Genomic DNA, 22221 nt, shown 5'->3' with positions numbered 1-22221 from the left:
ATTAAATAGAAGTTGATTCTCATCTTTCATCAAGGGGAGGTATGCTGGGTATTTGCTTGTTTGCTCTCTAATTCACTCCCTGCCTCTCCCCTCTTGGACTCCGGGCTACTTCTGTAAACTACCCAGACCTTGATGACTGGTTTCTGGCTGAGTTCAGCTCATGGAAATGCCAGGAAATTGGAGGGTGGGAGTGAAGGAGATGCCAGGATATGTCTTCTTTTAACTCTGTCTGCCTTGGGCAACATCTCTGGTGGTGGCTATTTCTCTATGGCTTCAGCTTCCTCTGAACATTCTCTTCCCTCTCCTGCCAAGCTATCCTACCTGGGTTGTTGCTTCCTCTGATGGCCTCTGTGAGCACTGCCTTCTCCCACTGACCTGCTGGCTCTGGAGGTGATAGTGGTTTCCTACAGTTGCCAAACTTAGGGTTGCCTCCCCGTCCCCTGGTTATCCTTCCAGATCTTCTGATCCAAGGTTTCTCAACCTCAACACGATTGACATTTCAGGCTGGATGATGCTTTGTTGTGGGGGTTGTCCTGTGTATTATAAGATGATTAGCAATATTCATGGACAGACTCTACCCACTAGATACTAGTAGCCTCCACTCAGTTGTGATAGCAAAATGTCTCCAGACATTGTCAGAGCATTGGGAAACGTTCCCTGAGGAGCGAAATCACCCCCAATTGAGAACTACAGTTCCAACACCTTTACAGCTATATTACATTTTCTCTATTAAGTAATCTGATGAGGGTTTTATTTCTCTGACTTGAAACTGATTCAGACAGCTATAAATGATGTCTAAATTTGACAAATCAAATAGTAACATAATAAGCATATTATTTAGAAATATGCAACCAATAAAAGAATAAACAAATAAAAGTATTGAATGCAGTTGTTTCTAGAGAATAGGATCATAGGTCAAGGAGGGATGATTTTGAAATTTTTACTATTATTTTGCTATATAAATATGTGTATATATGTATATATATATATACATATATACACATATTTATATAGCAAAATATATATATATGGCTGATAAAAACAATATATAGCTGATAAAAACAAAATACTAGGAAAAGAGAACATGAAAGATTTGGCCATTCTATTACCAGGTAGAAAGTTCCAGAGAGAGGCTCAAAATTCTTATTCTCAGAAGAAATTAAAGAAATGCTCATTCTGATCATTTGTTTCTAATCTCATCTAAACCATATTCCCTTATAATTTACCCAGAGGCAAGTGTGGCAGTCATCTAGCTTGAATCATATGTTTATTTCTTTTTCAAGATTATTCCAGGCTGCCTCCTCCCTAATGATTCTGGGTGGAGAACTGGCTTGCCTGGTTGTAATTATGTAGTAGTCAGAGAAGATAGGAATAAAACATTATAATAAAGATTATATGAACACTGAAATAACGTTAGAGTACCTGGATCTGCATGGGTTCTCTCCCTTCATAAAAGAAGGGGTGGAGGGAGTTCAGGTCTTGCTTTGCTGGTATGTGTCAATGCTCCTTGTTTTACTAGCATGTCTTTCTCCAATTTCCATCCACCCCTATCTCCCACATATTATAATCTCTAGCTCCAACCCATCTTTGCCTCCCCCATCCATTGCAATTTAAACAACGTCTTGGGACTGAATCCTTGATTTACTTGACTGACTAATTGTGATTATGTTCCAATTGTTTTGGAAATGCATCCATCTGACATATGACCAAATAATAGAAGCCAGTTTTCAACTCTCCAAAACATAAAAAGATGAAAATGTATGAACATATGAATAAATATATATACAAATATATATTTTTGTATCTATATGTTTATATATTAAATACATATATGTATGTTTCAGTATACATTAGTATCACCATATATATTTCCATGTAAATAGCTTTTTTCTGACTAAAAAAGTAATGAAAAATCAGACAATACAAAAATATTTTTTAAAGGTAAAAACCGTTAATACTTTTACAATCCAATGATGACTACTCTATGAGTCAGTATTAATTTCAGCTATAATTACCAGGGGATAAAATATTTTTAAATAGTAAATAAGGAAGATGTTTCTCTAATATAAGATGTCCAGAGACAGACTGTTTATAGCTTGTATGGTGGCTCCAAAGTCATCACAACCCATCTATTTCTAGCTCTCCACTCCGCCATATTTAGGGTGTGGCCCTCATTCTCATGGTCCAAAGTAGCTGCCAGAGCTCCAGCGCTTACATTCACATTCCAGGTAGCAGATTGAGGAAGGAAACAAAAAGGGAAGAAAGGGCACATACCAGATATTTTTTAAGGTATTTTCCCCACACCTGTCACGCAATACTTTTTATAACTCATTGGCCAAAACCGACTCACACAGCTACACATAGCTTCCAGGGAATGTGGGGAATATAGAACTTTTAGCTAGGTAAGGGAGCGACATCAGTGGAAATGACAGAATAAGGACCTCTGAAAATCCACTCCTCTGTAAAAGTAAGTAATGAGAACACATGCAAAAATTATCAAAATCTTTTTCAGAATGCTGGCTATAAATCGAAGTCTTACAATAATCCGAGAAGCATTTATTCAAGAAAAGTGGCTGAATCCTGGTAAGAACAGTGAGCTTTGTGGCATGTTAATTTACCCTATTCACATCTCCCTCTCCCCACATGGAATAAAAGGGAAAACATTACTACAGACCTAATATAAATAAAAAGAATTGGAAATACTATGAACAGTTGTATGCCAACAAATTATATAACCTAAAAGAAATGGACAAATTCCTAGAAAGACACAAACTAATGTAACTGGCTCCAGAAGCAATGGACCATCTGAATAGAACTATAAGTAATGAGATTGAATTAGTAATCTGGGCACCAAGGAACCAAGTTAAAGATCAGGGTTCTTATTACTAAGGAAGAAGAGAAAGATTACAGGGGGCTCCTGTCAGTCTCTGCCACTGCCACTATTAACACTTGGGTGCCTTTCTCAGAATAGCACACATATGTAACTTATCACGTGGACCATTTGGTAGTCTAAGCAGTTAGGTTTATTGGAAATCAAAAACATAAGAACGTTTCAAAGAAAATCTAAGTCATTCACCAAGTTTACTACCTTGACAAATTGGTGATTTGTCCATAAAGAGACAATTTTGTGTGTGTGTTGTTGTTTTTTTTACTTTGTTTCCACCAAGGTCATGTGAAGGTTCTCTCTGAGAGAGCTCATCTAATCCCATAGCTCCATTTACCAAATCGGTGCTGATTTCTCTAGGATTTCATCTCCAGCCCAAATCTTTCTCTTAAGCTCTAGAGTCTTACACCTATTGGCCTTCTGAACATCTGCAGTTGGATAGTCTGCAGGTTTTTCCAATCCAACATGTCTAAAACTGAATTGAACGTGGTCTTCTGATTAAATTATTAAATCCCTTTCTAGGGTACTCGTACGACTAAAGCTACTGACTCTGTGCATGTGCTGTAGGTGGAAGCTAACATACAATTGTTAGGTCAAACCATATGAAATTGCCAGATGTGTAGGGCAAACACTTGAATATCTGCAGTTTTTCATGGTTCAACCTAATTCATCACACCCTAGGTCAAAGCATTTTAAAGTAATTTATAGACATCCTGACAGATTGTCTTAGGTAATATAGAATGCCATTATACTTAAGTAAAAAGTCATTATATTTATAAAAGATGTCATGTTTATGAAGTCACTTTACTTAGAAAGCTTCGTTCAGGGGTTCAGTTTGTCACTACACTTATATAATCAGAGAGATTTTACTGGTAATGTAGCCCCCAGTCAGTGATCACCCCACCAGGAGTTCTTCTTCTTCTAGTTTCCCCTGATTCTGCCCACAGTGATTCTAATCTCTCACAGAGAACTGGAAAGAACTGAAAATGGCATGAGGAGAAAAGACAATCAAGTTGATGAAATCAGTGAGTTTAGTTTTTGACACAATTCAGGTCAATAGGTTTTAGTCAGATATTGGCTATAATCTCTCAGGATAAAATATGCAAAATGTGATTTGTAATACATATTTCCCTTGTTAAAAATAACATTGAGGTGACATTTACATTATATGAAATTATTTTAAAGTGAAAATACAGTGGCATTTAGTACATTCATAATATTGTACAATCACTACCTCTATCAGGTTCCAAAAAATTTCCTTCGTTCTAAAGAAAACCCTTTGTTTATAAGCAGTTTCTCCTTGCTCTCCTCAGCTCCTGAAAACCACCAGCCTTCCTTCTGTCTCTGTGAATTTGTCTATTTTAGATATTTCCTATAAATAGAATCAAACAATATGTGACCTTTTGTGTCTGGCTTTTTTCACTTAGTAAAAGGTTTTTGAGGCCATTCATATTGTAGCATGTATAAGTACTTCATATTATGTTATGGCTGAATAAAATTTCATTGTATGTATATACCATAATTTATCTCTTGATCTGTTGGTGGACATTTGGGCTGTTTCCATTTTTTGGCTATAATGAACAGTGCTACAATGAAAGCGTATATGTATTTGTTTGAGTGCCTATTTTCAATTCTTTTTGGTATACAGCTGGAAGTGAAATTGTAAGGTCTATGTTTAACTTTTTGAGGAGCTGACAGTTTTCCACTATGACTGAACCATTTTGCATTCCCCCACCGTGTATGAGGGTTCCAATTTCTCTATATCCTTGTCAACAACTTGTTATTTTCTGATTCTGTTTTTGGGGTTTGTTTTTTGTTTTTTTAGATTTTATTGGGGAAGGGGAACAGGACTTTATTGGGGAACAGTGTGTACTTCCAGTCAAGTTGTTGTCCTTTCAGTCTTAGTTGTGAAGGGCGCAGCTCAGCTCCAGGTCCAGTTGCCGTTGCTAGTTGCAGGGGGCACAGCCCACCATCCCTTGTGGGACTCGAGGAATCGAACTGGCAACCTTGTGGTTGAGAGCCCACTGGCCCATGTGGGAATCGAACCGGCAGCCTTCGGAGTTAGGCGCATGGAGCTCTAACCACCTGAGCCACCAGGCCGGCCCCGGGTTGTTTTTTTTAATATAGCCATCCTAGTAGGTGTAAAGTGATACCTCATTGTGGTTTTGATTTGCATTTTCCTAATGACTAATGATGCTGAGCATCATTTCATGTGCTTGTTGCCATATGTACATCTTCTTTGAAGAAATGTCTATCCAAGTCCTTTGCCCATTTTAAAATTGAGTTGTTTGTCTTTTTATTGTTGAATTGCAAGGGTTTTTTATTATATGTATATTCTGGATACTAGCTCTTTATCAAGTAATTTCTCCCATTGTCTAGGTCGTCTTTTGATTTTTCTGATAATGTCCTTTGATACACAGAAATGTTTTTTATTTTTTTATTTTTTATTTTTTTTAAACTTTTATTTATTTTAAGTGTGTTTTTTCCAGGACCCATCAGCTCCAAGTCAAGTAGTTGTTTCAATCCAGTTGTGGAGGGCACAGCTCACAGTGGCCCATGTGGGAATCGAACCAGCAACCTTGTTAAGAGCACCGTGCTCTAACCAACTGAGCTAATTGGCCACCCAGAAGTGGTTTTATTTTGCTGAAGTCCAATTTATCTAATTTGTTGTTATTTGTGCTTTTGGTGTTATATTTAAGAATCCATTGCCAAATCCAAGGTCATAAATATTAATCCCATGTTTTCTCTTAAGGGTTTTATGATTTTAGCTCTTACATTTAGGTTTTGGATCCATTGTGAGTTAATTTTTGTATGTGGTGTGAGATAGGGATCCAGATTCATTTTTTTGCATATGGATATTCAGTGTCTCAGCTCAGTTTGTTGAAGAGAATATTCTTTGCCCCACTGAATGGTCTTTACACCTTTGTTGAAAATCAGTTGGCCATAAATATGTAGGTTTATTTACAGACTCTCTATGCCATTGATTTATTATCTATCCTTATGTCAATATCACACTATTTTTGATTACTGTAACTTTGTAGTAAGTTTTGAAATCAGGAATTTGAATTCTCCAACTTTGTTCTTTTTCAGAATTGTTTTAGTTATTCAGGGCAGGTAATTTCCCTTTTGCTCCAAAGCCAATTTCTGCTTTCATCCAAGTGTGTGACTGTTTCTGGACCATTATGGGTGCCTCTAGCCATTGCAGTATTATTCGGAATAATGCCAGACCTCCAAACAAGATCTTATTCCTCTAAATAGAAGGAGACATATCTGGGTCTTTGTGAAACCACATTTATTTTATGAGGGGGAAAAATTAAGTCAAATGAGATTTATGTTTCAGTTTTTTGGTTGGTATCACATAGGTGAAAACAATTCATGTATGAGCTAAAATAATTGTCTAAATAGAAGACACAGAAGTCCATTTTCTCTAGTCTAGAAACCATGCTAAGTCTAACATGGTGGATACAAAGTCAAGATTTGAACAATATCCGTGCTGTGCAAGGGTTGTAAAGGCATACGCATCTGAACAAAAATCTTATGGGTATACTTTTTGTTACTTTTGCCTCTCCCTTTCTATAGCCCATCTTGCCTTTTCTTCCTAACTGCTTTCCTGATCCTATTCTCACACCTCCCTCTCTGAACATCTTTCCATCCTCCTTCTCGTTCCTGGCCTCCTCTTGCCCTGCCTTGTCCTCCTTGCCCTTCAAAACTCCCATCCCCTCACTGACCTCTGTTTTAGGAAAACAAGTTCATTAAATTCATCCTCAGAAAGTGGTGTCACCAACTCACTCACTCTTACCACCAAAATACTCTTAGCCCAGAGTGTTTATTTGTTAGCCCAACAAGTAGCCAGCAGGTGAAGTCATTACAGGCTGTCTAGGAAAGAAAGCGATTTGAGTCCCTCTGGGTTTGCTGTAAAATTGCTCCAAGGAGCTATGGTGCATATATTTTGAGACGACCTAGGGCTCTGTTTCAGTTTGCTCATTTTCTTTAGGGCAGAACCTGGTCCATCACGTCTGACAGGGGATGTTTTAGAGGAGGATCTAGGTTGGTTCCTTCTGGTCCCACCTTAGTCAAGTGCTGAGGCTTTCCTTTTACCTCCTCAGTGGATCCCTCTGGACACCCAAGTTTTCACTTTCTGCATAAGCTATTGTGCCAGGTGTTGTCCACACGGGGTCGTTTTCTCTGAATGATCAGCGTGTTTGTGTTATCTGCTGCCCATGATTGGCTCCTCACCGACTCCCATAAGAGGACTCTGACATTGATGTAGATTCCCCTGTCTTGTGGCTCCCCAGGGGTGAGGAGGGCTGCCTGCAGTTGGGGATTCAATTGTTGCAATTTCCTACCCAAAGCACTGGTGGTTCTCAACCAGCTGCCTGGGCTGGTTTAGACCACTACTCCTTTTCATTTCTCAGCGACAGTAACTCTTACCCACGCTTATTAGGTTCCGTTTCTATGTTTTTAAATCAGTCCCTGTATATTTCTAGTAGGTATATTAAATCGTGGCCCAGTAAACACAATTCGCCTCGATTTTAAAACAGTTAAGAAAATTACCTGACCTCACCTACCAAACATCACTTAACTATAATAAGAAAGAAAAGCCTGCAGCTTTTTCTTCCCCAGAGAAGGGAAAAAAAACAAAACCCATGATTGTAATACATATTATAATAGCACAGCAGCAGCATTTAGGATTTTAAAAATTATATTCAAGTTTTTTCATGTCTGACTTATTTCACTTAGGATAATGTCCTCAAGGTCCATCCATGTAGTAGCATGTAGTAGCATTCCCTTTCATTTTAAGGCTGAATAATATTTCGTGGTATGTATATATTGTATTTTGTTGATGGACATTTGGGTCGTTTCACCTTTTGGCTATTGTGAATAATGCTGCTATGAACATGGGTGTACAAATATTTGTTTAAGTCCCTGTTTTCAATTCTTTTGGATATATCTAGAAGTGAAATTATTTGTTCATGTGCCAATTCTATGCTTAACTTTTTTTTTTTTTGAGGAACCACCATACTGTTTTCCACAACAACTGTGCCATTTTACATTCTCACCAGCAATGTACAAGAGTTCCAATTTCTCCACATCTTCTCCCTTGTTATTTTTGATCTTTTGATAACCATTATAATGGGTGTGAAGTGGTGTGTCGCTGTAGTTTTGATTTGCCTTTTGCTAATGATTAGTGATACTGAGCATCTTGTTGGCCATTTGTGTATCTACTTTACAGAAATGTCTATTCGAGTCCTTTGACCATTTTTAAATCAGTTCGTTTGTTTTTATGTTGTTGAGTTGTAGGGTTTCTTTATATATTCTAGACACTAATCCCTTACAGATATGATTTTCAAATATTTTCTCCCATTCCATGTGTTGCCTTTTAACTCTGACAGTGTCCTTTGATGCATGAAAGTTTACATTTTAATGAACCAATTTATCTACTTTTTTTTTCCTTTTGCTGCCTGTGCTTTTGGTATCATATCCAAGAAGTCACTGCCAATTCCATTGTCATGAAGCCTTTCCACTATGTTTTCTTCTAAGAGTTTTATAGTTTTAGCTCTTACATTTAGGTTTTTGATCCATTTTTAGTAAGTTTTGTATGTGGTGTAATGTAAGGATCTGATTCCATTCTTTTGCATGTGGATATGTAGTTTTCTTCTTCTACCTTTTTAACTTTTTATATTTAATTCTGGCTTATTTGAAAATGACTTCAAAGTTTAATATTAAGGGTTTAAACTGATTTTGTTTTCAAGTGGCTAATCCATTTTCCAAAGCAACAGCTCCCCTTTCCCCAATTATTTTGTAACATCTTTATTGAAATACATTTCATATACCATACAATTCACACACTGAAAGTATACAGTTCAGTGGTTTTTAGTATAGTCACAGAGTTACGCAACCATTACCACAATTTTAGAACATTTTCATTACCCCCAAAAGAAACCCTGTATCCTTTAGCAATTACCCCCAGCCCAGGTTTCCCCAATCACCCTCGCCTCAGGCAACCACTAATCTTTCTGTCTCTGTAGATTTGCCAGTTCTGGACATGTCATACAATAAGAATCATACAACATGTGGGTTTTTGGTAACTGGCTTCTTTCACTTAGCATAATGTTTTTAAAGTTCATCCATGTTGTAGCATGTGTCAATGCTTCATTCCTTTTTATAGCCAAACAATACTCCATTGTATAGATATACCGCATTTTATTTAGCCATTCAGCAGTTGATGGATATTTGGGCTGTTTCCACTTTGAGGTTATTATGAAAAATGCTGCTATGAACATTTATGTTTAAGTTTTTATGTGGACATATGTTTTCAGTTCTTTCAAGTATATACTCGAGAGTGGAACTGCTGGGTCAAATGGTAATTCTATGTTTAATCTTTTAAAGAACTGCTAGACTGTTTTCTAAAGAGGCGGTCCATTTTACATTCCCAGTAACAGTGTTAGGATTTCTGCACACCCTTGCCAACACTCATTATTATCCTTTTTATTATAGACCTTCTACTGCGTGTGAAGTGGTAGCTCATCATGGTTTTGATTTCCCTGGTGGCCAATGATGTTGAGCATCTTTTCTGTGGTTCCTGGTCATTTGTACATCTTCTTTTACCCAATTATTTTTTATGTCTCCTTTATCATACCTATCTGTTCCATTCCATTTGGCTGTCTACTCTTTCATCAGTCCACACATTTCTTCTTTTATTTTGTATGTTTTAACATCTGATAGGACTACTCTTTGAACTCCACCCCCCTTCGTTTCCTCTACTTTTTCTGAATTGTCTCGAATGTTCTCTCTTATTAACTTATTGGGAAGAACTTTAGCAATTGACACATAATCATGTTAACAAGATAAAGACGACTTTGTTTACATCGGTGTCCTGATGCACTTCCTGTGTGTTCTAAACCTCCAGTGGTGATTTTTTCTAGAAATGGTGTGTATGTAGTTTATGATTTTAATGAAATATTGTAGTGGCTTTCCCTTTAGAATAGCAGTTGACACACATGAAAGTGTTAACTTGAGTCAGCTGATGCTAGGAGATAATGCTTGATTTACGGTAAGAGGTTTCATCTAAATATTTCTCCTACTTGTCCCTTAGCGTGGGTAATTGCTTACTAAACTATTTTCTTTGCATACATTCCAATTTTCCAGTATCTGATTAATCTTGACAAATGGGATTCTCCATGGAAACAGTGGAGCAAGATGCTACACCTTCCAAAAAACATAAAAATAATGCTCTCTTATTTGTTGCCTAGCAGCAGTACTCCTTTTTATTCACAGAAATTTATTTTTGCTGATTAGTGTGACTTTGGCAGGGGAAGAATAATACTGTTCTCTCAACATTCAAAAATTGATAGGTCAGTTTAATCTTATTTTTTAAGACCCAAGTGAGGTTTTCATAACCCTAAAGAGCACAAAAAACATATACACAAGAGCGTAACGCATATTAAATATAAAGGCAGAGTGAGTACTATCAGAAAGGAAGCTTCACTAAGGATCTTTGATGACAAAGGGTTTTTGATTAAGGGACACGCTAGATGAAGCTGCTGCAGCTCTCAGGTGGTGTGGATTCACATGGCATTTATAAGGCTCAACAGGAGGTCTCAGTCCACATTTCATTTTATCTTCCATTCTGGTTGGTCCCTGTGGTAGACAGTATTTTTTGTTCATGATTCTTCCGTCCCCACCCTTGACATGGTTTACTATGGATGGAGTACACTTCCCTACCTCATTCACTTTGGGCTGGGTCTATAGCATGTGGGTAGATATAACGTATGCCATGTCTTACCACAGGGTTTATATGAATTTCTGAAATTTGGCTTGACCTCCTGCCTTTCTGCCATTTGCCATGAAGAGAGAATGCCCCAGGTAGCCATTTCCCACCTAACCTGGCTCCAGGAAGGAGAAACAAGTGGAGCAGACCAAATTATAAGGCCAAGACAAGCCTGGCCAAGCCACATGCAGGACACAGACCAATGAGAGAAAAATAAATGTCTGTTGTTATAAATCACTGACCTGTGGGGGTTGCTTGCTATGTAATATTATTGCAGAAAAACCTGAGTAATATAATCATTGAGAAACTAACTGTTTTTGTGAATGCTTACCGTGAGCAATGATACAGACTTTGGATTGTGCACTCTGGGTTCCAATTAGCTGGTCTCCATCTTTCCAGCCATCAGTCAGATAGAGCAAAGTCTATTTGAGAAACCTACTAGCTTATCTTGAAGATGCTAAGTGTGTTCTTGAAGTTGAGTTTTTTGGGGTGTTTTTTTAAGTCTGTATTTATAAAGTAGGGACAGATATTCTAGGAATACTATTACTGGAAAAATCAGTTTATAGAACAGCTTGTAAGTTCTCAGGAAAATTTCAAAAGTGCACACTGGCAGCCCCAGAATTTCTGTACAGGTCGGCTGAATAACAATCTGGAAGGGAGCTGGGGTGAGCAAAATGCTTGACATTGCATTTGCATAAGCACTTTAATATAATTGAGAAAATTCCCAATTGGCCATATTAAAGAACCGGTTGGAGGAAAGCTGATTAAGATTATGTGGGAATCCTAAAGCCCCAGACTCCTAGGTATTCCTTGGCTCAGACTAATGTGTCTAGGGATTATATTAGTATATCTATAAATACACAGAGAGGATGGGAAGGATAGACACCAAAATGTTCATGGAAATGGTAAATGACAGTAGCTTAGTAGCTGTGTCTGCATGGGACTGATAACCAATTACCATCTTTGGAGGAAGTCCTAACCTTTCCTTGTATACCCTCCCTATATGTGTAACAGCTTCTCTGTTTTTACACTCAGTAGTCCATATTGAAGAATCTTTACCCTCTTCTTTGTATTTTCCATATTGTCTGAATCTTTTGCACTGAACCTGTATCATAGTTCCCACTCCCCCAAAGGAAGTTCTTTTCCACGAAGTAAAGAAAAAGAATCCTACTGACCTCTCCTTCTTCCTGCATCTCATTGTAGTCATCTGCATGGTACTCCTCAAATCCCCGCATTTCAAAGAATTGCCGTACACATCATCCCCAGAATCCATAAATGTGTTCCTGGCCCACTCTGGAATAGCTTAGTAGAATTACCATTACAAGCACATTTTACTCGTCCACAATATTAAAAAAGAACCTGCATTCTATACCTTACAGGAAAAGAATTCTGTTTATGTTCCATTGTATGCAGGAGCATATTTTGCTGGTTTGAAAGAGTATAATGCATACAGTTTTCTAGCAATTTTCTTTGTTTCTTTTTACAGCATGGTCTTTGCTGTACTCTTGCTGATGGCTGCTAGATTTTAATTTGTTTCCCTACTTGATAACATTAGTGATTCTGATTTCAGTTTTTCATTTGTTTTGCTTTTGTTTTTTTCCTCATGTAACATTGGTGAAGGATCAAGGAATATGACACAAAGGTGGAATAAACATTAATTTTGTGCAATAAATAAATAACAATTGAAAAGTTGTACTGCCCCTTTGAATTCATAGTAACCTTCCAAGTCAACAAAATAAGTATCATTGATACCAACACATTTTCGTTACTTGATTCCTGGTAGACTTATGAACAATGCTGATGGCTGCTTTGGAAAAGTGGTCTTAGTGTAGAAATTAAATAAGAGAAAACCTCAAGTCATGACCATGACTTATAAAAAAAAATCTATTTGTCAAAGTGTAACATGCATAGGAGGGAATATAAGTGTACAGTGCAATGAATTTTCAGAAACTAAACTCACCCAAGTAACCAGCACCCAGATCAAGAAACAAGATTTCTAGCACCCCAGAAAGCCTCTTATATTTCCTTCCAGTCACTTATCCTTCTGAGTATAACCACTCTCCTGACTTCTAATTGAATAGTTTTGCCAGTTTTTATATTTTATTTAAATAGAATCATACACTATATGCTGTTTAGTTTTTTATTTTGCTCAGCGTTATGTTTGTGAGATTCATGCATTCTGTTGTCAGTAGTTGTAAATTGTTAATTTTCATTGCTTTATGGTATCACACTGCGTAAATATATCATGATTTATTTATCTGTTTGACTGTTGATGAGTAGTTGAGTAGTTTTCAGTTCTCCACTATTACAGATAGTGATTTTATGAATACTGTAGCTCATGTATATTATGGATTGAATTATGTCCTCCAAAAAGATATCTGAAGTACTAACCCCTGGTACCTGTGAATGTGAGCCTATTATGGAAATAAAGTCTTTGCAGATGTAATCTGCAAAGATGACGTCCTACTTGATCAGGGTGGGCTTTAAGCCACATGGCTGGTGTCCTTATAAGGAGAGGAGAGACACAGAGACAGGGCACACAGGGAGAAGATGGCCATGTGAAGATAAAGGCAGAGATTGGAGCAATGCATCTACCAGCCAAGGAAAGCTAAGGATTGCTGGCCATCACTAGAAGCCAGGAGAAAGTCATGGAACAGATTCTCCCTCATGGCCCTCAGAAGATACCAACCCTGCCTACACTTTGATTTTGGACTGCTAGCCTCCAGAACTGTGAGAAAAGAAAATTCTGTTCTTCTGTTCTACCACTTAGTTTGTGGTACTTTTTTACAAACCCCTAGGAAACTAATACAATGTCTTTTGGAGAATTTACGTTAAACAGTTACCAGTGAGTGATTTTACACTTACACCAGTGTGTGTGAGAGTTCCAGTTGCTCCACATCTTCACCAGCACTTGGTATTATCAATCTTTTCTATTTTAGCCCTTCTAATGAATGTGTAATAGTACCACATTGTGGTTTTAATTTCCCTAATGACTCATGATTTTAAGCATCTTTTCAAATGTGTGTATTTACCAACCATATATCTTTTTTAGTGAAGTGTCTGTTCAAATCTTTTGCCCATTTTTTGTGGGATAGATTGTTTCTTTATTTCTTTTTTCTTTTTTTTTCCTAAAAATGCTATCTCTGTGGTAGTAGCTTCCAAGCTAGTCCCCAATGATACTATCTGGTATTTATGTCTCTGTGTAATTCCCTCCCTTTGAGTGTGGGCTCTATTCTAATGAATAGTAGATGGCAGAAGTGCTACTGAGATGAGGTTATAAAAAAACTGTGGCTTCTGTCTTGTTTGGGTACTCCTTAGCTCTTTCTTGTGTGTGCTCTCTCTTGCTTGGTAGCTGTGTCTCTCAGTGCTTAGGCCCAATACAAAGTTCTGGCTATCTTTCTGGGAAGCCTACTTGGGGAGAGAGGTCCTGGAAGAGAAGGGGCCATGTGAAGAAGAACTGAGGCAGCTCTGGGGATGAGTCATCTTGTAAGCATCACTTCTGAAGCCAACCAATGTTGGGTCCTCCTCCAGTTGAGTCTTGAGGTGACCCAGCCAATAGGTTGGTTGCATCCTGTGAGAAATTCTGAGTGAGAATCTCCTAGATAAGCTGCTCCCTGATTTCTAATTCACAGAAACTGTGAGATAATAAATGTTTGTTGTTTTCAGTTGCAGCATTTTGGCATAACTTGTTTACAGTAAAATTAACTAATATACTCTCCAATTTCACTCCCCAGAGGTAATCAATATTAACAACCAGATGCGTATCATTCTACCCTTTTGCCTATTTATATGCCACAATGAAATATATGTCTGTGTGTACATACACACACAATTTTTTTCTCTTAAAAGTAGATTCACATAGTCCATATTTTTGAGTAAGTTATAGTCATGTGAAATACCATGGTCATCTCTCCATGTCAATACATATATATCTAACTCGTTGTTTCTGAATTGCTATATAATGTTCTATTCATTTTGGTGAACATTTAGGTTGATTCCAATTTTTACATATTTGTCTCCTGTGTTACTTCTGTTTGTTCTTTCTTCCTGAATAGGATGTTTCTTATTATTGAGTTTGGAGAGTTCTTTATATATCCTGGATACAAGTCCTTTATCAGATAAGTGTTTTGCAAATATTTTCTCCCCAGCCTATTACTTGTGTTGTCTTTCTCTTAACAGTAGCTTTCAAAGAGAAAAAAGATTTAAATTTTGATGAATTCTAATTTATCAGGTTTTTGTTGTGGATTATGCTTTTGGTTTTATAGCTAAGAAATCTTTGCCTAACCCAAGGTCAAAAGATTTTTCTCCTATGTCTTTCCTGTGATCTCTTCAACTGTCAATTTCTCAAATCTTTTCCAATTATCTCAGAATGAAATCACATTTTTCAACTGCATAATGTTCTTCTGCCTTAGCCTGAGAGAAAACAAAGGAATCCAACCAAACATATAAATTCCACTGCTTAGTACAAGTAAGAACATATTATGTTGACTAGAATTATCATTATAATTTGAGTCTCAGCAGGATATGAAATTAGGTCTTCTAAATAGAAGCTAAATTACGGCATCATGGTTGTAATAATCATTTCAGTTGCAAATGACAAAAACCCAAGCAAAAATAAAGGTGGAGAGAGATTTCTGGCTTTAGAAACATCTGGAGCTCAAACAACAGCATGTCTCCTTCTCTCTCCACCACTCAATTCTACTTTCTTCTGGCTTATATATACTCTCAAGAGGGCTCTGCCAACTCACGACAAACATGGCACCTTCTGGCACCACAGAGCAATGGGGGAAAAGTAGTTGTTTAGTAAAAGATCTTGGAAAAACTGGCTCACATTTTGGAGAAAAAGAAAACTGGATCACTACCTAATACCACATACAAAGATGAGCTCCAGATGGATTAAAGACCTAAATATGAAAATTATATAAACTTAAAATGAGAAAATGTGGGCGACTGTCTATGTAGAGAAGAACTTCAATGAAACTCAAAAGCACAAAACCATAGGAGAAAATTTGACAAAACCAATTACCTGTTTATGTTCAATGAAGAACACTATGGAAAAAGTTAGTGGACAAATAAAATAGGACATCATTGTAATGTTAAAATTGATAGGTGACTAAGATCTAAAATGTACAAAAGATTCTTGCAAATGAACAAGAAAAAGAGGAAGCCCAACAGGAAAATGAGCAATTTAAGAGACAACACCAAACAAGCTAACAGGTGTGCATATGTGATGGGATGCTCCAACGCAATAGTGATTAGAGAAATACAAAATAAAACAGCATTGAGATTTCACTCTACACCTTTTAAACTGGCAAAATTAGAAAGATAGATAATGCCAAGTGTTGGCTGGGACTGGGGGTGTAGGATTGTGCAGGCCGTGCTGGCAGGAGTGGTGCAGACATCCTGGAGAGCAATCGCTCATTCCTTAGAGACATTAAGAATATACATACCCTATGCCACAGCATATATCCCTGTGTATCTGTCCCAAAGGCATTTTCATACTGGCCCACGTGGGAACAAGCATAAGAGTGTTTATCATAGTGTAGTTTGCATTGACAGGTAATTGGACACAATCTGAGTGTTCACACTGTGTGAGTGGATAGGCAAAATATGGTGGAGCAGCCTGCAGCTGCCCCAGGGGAAGAAAGCAAGAGAGACCCAGGGCAGCTAAGGCAAGGTGGTGTCAGATTACTCTTGCTCACAGCAGCTACTGGAAGAAAAAAATGGGTCAAGAGGAGGAAGAGCTGAACAGCCGCTGCCCAGAGGGGACAGATTTAGTAACTTCAGGTGAGCTTGTTTTCATCTGTGAGAATGTACTCAGAGCTGTGGATTTTTAAAGCTTCTATTTTTAAAAGAAGCACCAGGAGCTTTTTTCCCCCAGCTCATACAAGCCTTCACAGAGAGAGCAATGATGTTATATCTGTACAGAGGCTCCAGCTTAGACCAGCTCCGCAAAGCAGGCAGTGAGTCCCAGGATACCAAACCCCTGTAGTGAGTTCTTGTCTCCATAAACCAAAACACAAGTACCTGGTGACCATCTAGGATGATCTCATTCTTTAGGGATATTGGGTTCTACCCTCCCCTCCATGTATTTCTGGATATATTCAGAGGCAGCCTGTTGATGAAAAGCATGAACTTGCCTGAGTTTGAATCGACTCCATTCCTTACCAGCTGGGACCTCTCTGTACCTGAGATGTCTCACATGTGAAACAGAGATCATAACCCAACCTATATCATAAGCTTTTGACGAAGAGCCACGGGTTCATGCTGTGAAGTATTTAACCAGTGCCTAGCACTAAGTAAGGGCTATAAAAACGTATATATTGGCCATTATCATGGGATTTCTCCTTGGTGTAGATTAACCCAGATCTATTCTATATCTACCAACATCCCCTGATGTTTGGTAAGAATCCGGTTCCATTGTGCATATGCAATCAAGTTCAGCTGCCTTCCTTGGATGGGAGGAAAATCTAGTGTGCATTTAGCTCTTGAGGATGTAACAAAACCAGAACGATCACCTTTTTAAAATTCTCCACAGGGCGACAAAATAATAAATACCATATTAATATTACTCATTTTTTAAAAATGGGGAAATGGAATCACCTAAGAGTGGTATAAATAATGAAACTCACACCGCTGGTTCCTGGGAGGTAAGATTTAAACCCGGGCATTTTGCTGCTACAGCCACTCCTTCAACCATCTTCTAGAGCTGGGGTTCCACTGCCTGCGCCCCTGTCCCTCCCGGGGCTCTGCTCCCTGAAGCAAAGCTGGAGGGGGACTGTGTTCTCAGGCCTTTGCTTTGAAATTGGCCACACCTGGATCTACAAAGGCCCTCAAGCCCAAAAAGGATGAATTTAGTAGGCAGTGGTATTAAGATTTTAGGCTCGAGCACCCAGGCTGGCAGCTTCTTGTACTTTCTCCTAAAAACACTGTCACTGCAACAGCCCCAGCCCAATTAAGACTGCTCAATAATAGTGATGATAATGACAAACATTACAGAGTACGTGCTAGGTGCCAACCCCCTACCAAGTGCTTCACACGTATCATCTCATTTAATCTGCTAAACAATTAGTTGGATATTATCTTCCCATTTTTCAGATGAGGAAAGAGGAAGTTAAATAGCCAGGAAGTGGTGCTGCTGAGCCCCAGTCAGTGGAGCCCCAATCGCTTGCCCCTGTAGCATTTTATTTCCAGAATATCTCCTGAGCCTCTAGTTTCACCGTAAGTCTGCACCGCCCATCAGCAGGACTACAATAAAAGGAAATCAAATGATGGGCGTAATGAAGGCATTGAAAACACTGTTTTATGTTTCCAGAGCTGTGCTTGTTCCAATCTGCGCCCGAATGGGAAGGAAGAAATAGTGTTAACCTCTTCATTAGTCTATCCTCCCCAACCAGACTGATTCAACCCCATAAACAATAGATATAATTACACTGAGCAATTGTGTGTTTACATCTATGTCTAGACACAGAGCCTACATTTGAAAACAAAAGAGAATTTACCCTGCTATTTTCTCATTCTTTGTGTCAAACTTTTTCTCAGCCTGAATATCTCTCTTGTGACCAGATGTATAGTCAGAGTATCAGGACTTTTCTAAAAAACCTTTTTGTAGGGGAATCAGTATTAATTTAGGAGTAAGACAATACTATGTTTAAACAGTCTGTAGTCTGATTAGAAACAAGGCATTTTAAACCACAGAGGATTTAGAAAATCATGAAAGGACCCTAAAGCCAGTGAGTGAAAGTTTAATGAGGAATATGTTATTTACATAGTACCAGAGTCTCTCCCCACAAATTACGTATTAATTGTAAAGGGGAAGATAGTAAGTTGACAGTGACAAGACTGGCAGACACCACTTTATCAAATGATCCAGGTGAACACCACCAATATTGGGACAAACTGACATCAGGAAAACTGACAGCAGGTGCCTCCTGAAATGATGCATTGAGAAAAATACAACATCATTTCAACCAACACCCCAAGTGTTTCATCTGAATCTAATCATGAAGAAACTTCAAATAACTCAAATTGAGGAACATTTTGCAGAATAACTGACCTGTATTCTCCAGAGGGGTCAATGCCATGAACACAAAGACGGACTAAAGAACTGTTTCCAGATGGAAGAAAAGTACAATTGAATAGTTTTCAGTATGTTTGCAGAGTTGTGCAACCATCACCACACTCAGATTCCAGGATATTTCATTACCCACCACTAGCAGTCAGTTCCCGTTCCCTTCCCTCCCAGCCCCTGGCAGCCACTGGTCTACTTTCTGTGCCTGTAGATTTGCCTATTCTGGACATTTCATATGAACGGAATCATACAATACATGGTCTTTTCTGACTGACTGCTTTCACTTCGTATGTTTTCAAGGCTCATCCATGTTGTCATGAGTACCAGTACTTCCTTCCTTTTTGTGGCTGAGTGGTATTACACTGTATGGATAGATTACATTTGTTTATCCATTCATCAGTTGAAGCACATTTAGGTTGCTTCCATTTGGGGGCTATTATGAATAATGCTGCTATGAACATTTATGAATAAGAATTTGGGGAACATATGTTTTCAATTCTCTTGTGTATATACTGGGGGTGCCAAAAAATGTATACATATGACTTGTATTCATCTTTTCTTATCAGTATATATTTATTATTACAATTTTAATACAGTTTTATTCCTTTCTTAAAATGTGTCTACATTTTTTTGGCACCCTATATATCTCGGAGTGGAACTGCTGGGTCATCTGGTAAACTCTATGTTTAAGTTTTTCAGGAACTGCAAAAAGCTTTTGAAAGTGGCTACACCACTTTACATTTCCACTGGCAATGTATGTTTTAATTTCTCTACATCCTCACCAACATTTGCTATTGTCCATCCTTTTTTTTATTATAGCTATCCTAGTGAGTATGAAGTGGTATCTCATTATGGTTTTGATTTGCATTTCTCTAATGACTAATGATGTTATCTTTTCATGTGCTTATTGACCATTTGGATATCTTTGGAAATTTTTCTGTTCAGATCCTTTGTCCATTTTTAATTTGGGTTGTCTTTTGTTGCTGAGTTGTAAGATTTCTTTATATATTCTGGATACTAGACCTTGACCAGATATATGATTGCAAATATTTTCTCCCATTCTGTGAGTGGTCTTTTCATTTTCTTGATACTATCTGTGGATGCACAAATATTCTTAGTTTTGATGAAGTCCAATTTATCTGTTTTTTTCTTTGTTTGGTATGCTTTAAGTGTCACATCTAAGAAATCATTACTTAATTCAAGGTGACAAAGATGTACACCTATGTTTTCTTCTAAGTTTGATAGTTTTAGCTTCTTTGGATTTTGAAGGCAAAACTATATCATGTTTGTGTGTGTTGCTCCAACCCACTTGCAATAAAGAAACCAGTTTTGAGTGGGATCCCAGAGCAATCAAATACTATGCAGCATAATATTGTAATAGCTATGTATGGTGTCAGATAGGCACTAGACTTATTAAGGTGATCACTTCATAAGTTACCTAAATGTCTGATCACCATGTTGTATACCTGAAACTTACATAATATTGCATGTCAATGGTAATTGAAAAAAATGTTTTAATTTAAAAAAAATGCTATGCAGCAAACCCAGGCTGTGATACATGCCACCCTGCCTCTTGGGCCTTTTGACACAGCATAGCATTTGAGTTTTCTTTGGTAAATAAAAGTACCAAAGACTCTGGTGAGCCCCAATAGGAAAATCATAGCATAGTAGATATGGTTTGGGAGCAAAGCCATAGCCTCTTCTTGTACTAACAATTCTCCTTTCAAGAAAGTTTCTGGCTTGCCACTAAGCCCCGATGGAGACTGAATGCTCTGGGAAGTCAAGTGGCACTATGAACTGGGTGCTCTCTGATCTGCCAACCCTTAGGGTCAGGCATGTGCAGCAGCAAACCATCATCCAATGTAGTGGTATGTATGAGGTCAGATTGGAGCAGGTCTGAAAGGCGTAAGCAAGGTGCGTGAGCAGGTGGCTCAGACTCGTTTAGCACCTACTTTTCCTTTGACCCCCGTCTGCATTGCTGTCCATCCATCAACCCACACCCATGGAGAGGTTCTTATGACCAGCTTTGGAGGAAGAAGTTCGTACCTGGATTACAGATAGGTCTGCACAATATGTTGACTAATGGCTGGACAGTGGAAATATAGTATATTTCCCTAATGATAGTACATTTCCCTTGTTACAGGAAGTTCTGTTGGCTAGTGCTGGCTAGATTTTGCTGATTGCATTCCTTGTGGTATATTTAACACGTTCCTCTGCCCTCTATATGTCCTGTAATTGGATCTAAAGGTTCAATCTGCTTTGGGTTTGTCTTTTTGGCAAGACTACCTTATGAGTCATATTGTGTTCTCCAATTAGTAGGCACATAATGATTGGTTATCTCTCTTATGATCAGCTGTTGATGATCAATGAATACTCTAGAAAAAATATGAAAAGGCGTGTGCATAAAACTGCTCATAGTGGCACAAAGGATTAGAAACCACAACATGTTTATGAGAGAACACATGAGACATCCACACAATGGGGTACTGTGCAGCTATGAAAAGGAAGGTTTCTCTAAGGGCTATGAAATGATATCTTACATATTGTTACACACAAAAAAGAAAAATGGAGAAAAGTGTGTAGAGTATGCAATATTACATCTATGTGGAAAGAGGGCCTCAAATACACATGGACAAATTATACATATGTGTGACATAATTTAAAAAATAAATATGTGGTCTCTGCCCTCAGTTCCTGACACAGAGCTCCTAAAACCCTTGTAATTTCTTGAGTGATGGAAAAGTCTTTTGTTCTAAGAAGCAACTCTTGGAAGGCTCCTGGATAGCTTCAGGCTGGGGGGCTGGTCCCCAGAAAGAATTAGCCATGATTAGAAGCTTGGAACTTTGAGTTCCACCAACTCCCATGCTCTGGGAGGGGAGAGGGGCTGGAGATTGAGTTAATAATCAATTATGCCTACTGGATGAAGTCTCCATAAAAATCTCTTTAGATTTGGGTTTGGAGAGCTTCCAGGTTGGTGAATGAATGAATCCACATGCCAGAAGGGTGGTGCATCCCAGACTCCATGGAGACCAGAACCCCTGTACTCAGGACCTTCCAGCTCTCGCTCTGTGTACATCTTCATCTGGCTGTTCACTTACATCTTTTATAATATACTTTATAATAACCCAGTAAACATATTATCATAACCTCTTTCCTTGAATTTTGTGAACCCTCCCGGCAAAGTATCAAACCTGGAGGCGGAAGGGCAGGTGGTGGAAACTCCTGACTTCATAGCCACGCTGGCCAGAGTGTGGATCACCCGGGGACCCGTTACTTGTGACTGATGTCTGGAGTGTCTAACTCTGAGTCGTTAGTGTCAGAACTAAATTAAATTATTGGACACCCCGTTGGTGTCTGGAGAGTTGGAAAATTTGTTGGTGTGCGGAAAAGTGACTCACACATTTGGTGTCAGAGGTATTGTGAGGAGAGAAGTGATATGTCATCAGTCTATAGTCTAGAAAAACCCTAGGCTCCCTGCTTTCTCACTCCTAGAAC

General features: G+C 38.3%; 1 long non-coding RNA gene across 1 annotated transcript in view; it reads left to right on the top strand.

Moving 5' to 3' along the window:
* Window positions 1-22221, top strand: part of LOC141567182 (uncharacterized) — a 56427-nt gene that overhangs the window by 29429 nt on the left and 4777 nt on the right. Inside the window, exon 4 of the long non-coding RNA XR_012489626.1 lies at window positions 2513-2583. This is a non-coding gene — a long non-coding RNA (uncharacterized LOC141567182). The remainder of the gene's footprint in view (window positions 1-2512; window positions 2584-22221) is intronic.

The sequence above is a fragment of the Rhinolophus sinicus genome, linkage group LG10 (genome assembly GCF_036562045.2).
Source record: "Rhinolophus sinicus isolate RSC01 linkage group LG10, ASM3656204v1, whole genome shotgun sequence".
Classification (NCBI taxonomy): domain Eukaryota; kingdom Metazoa; phylum Chordata; class Mammalia; order Chiroptera; family Rhinolophidae; genus Rhinolophus; species Rhinolophus sinicus.
Note: the sequence above shows the minus strand (reverse complement) of the source record. Positions and strands in the feature narration are given on the sequence as shown.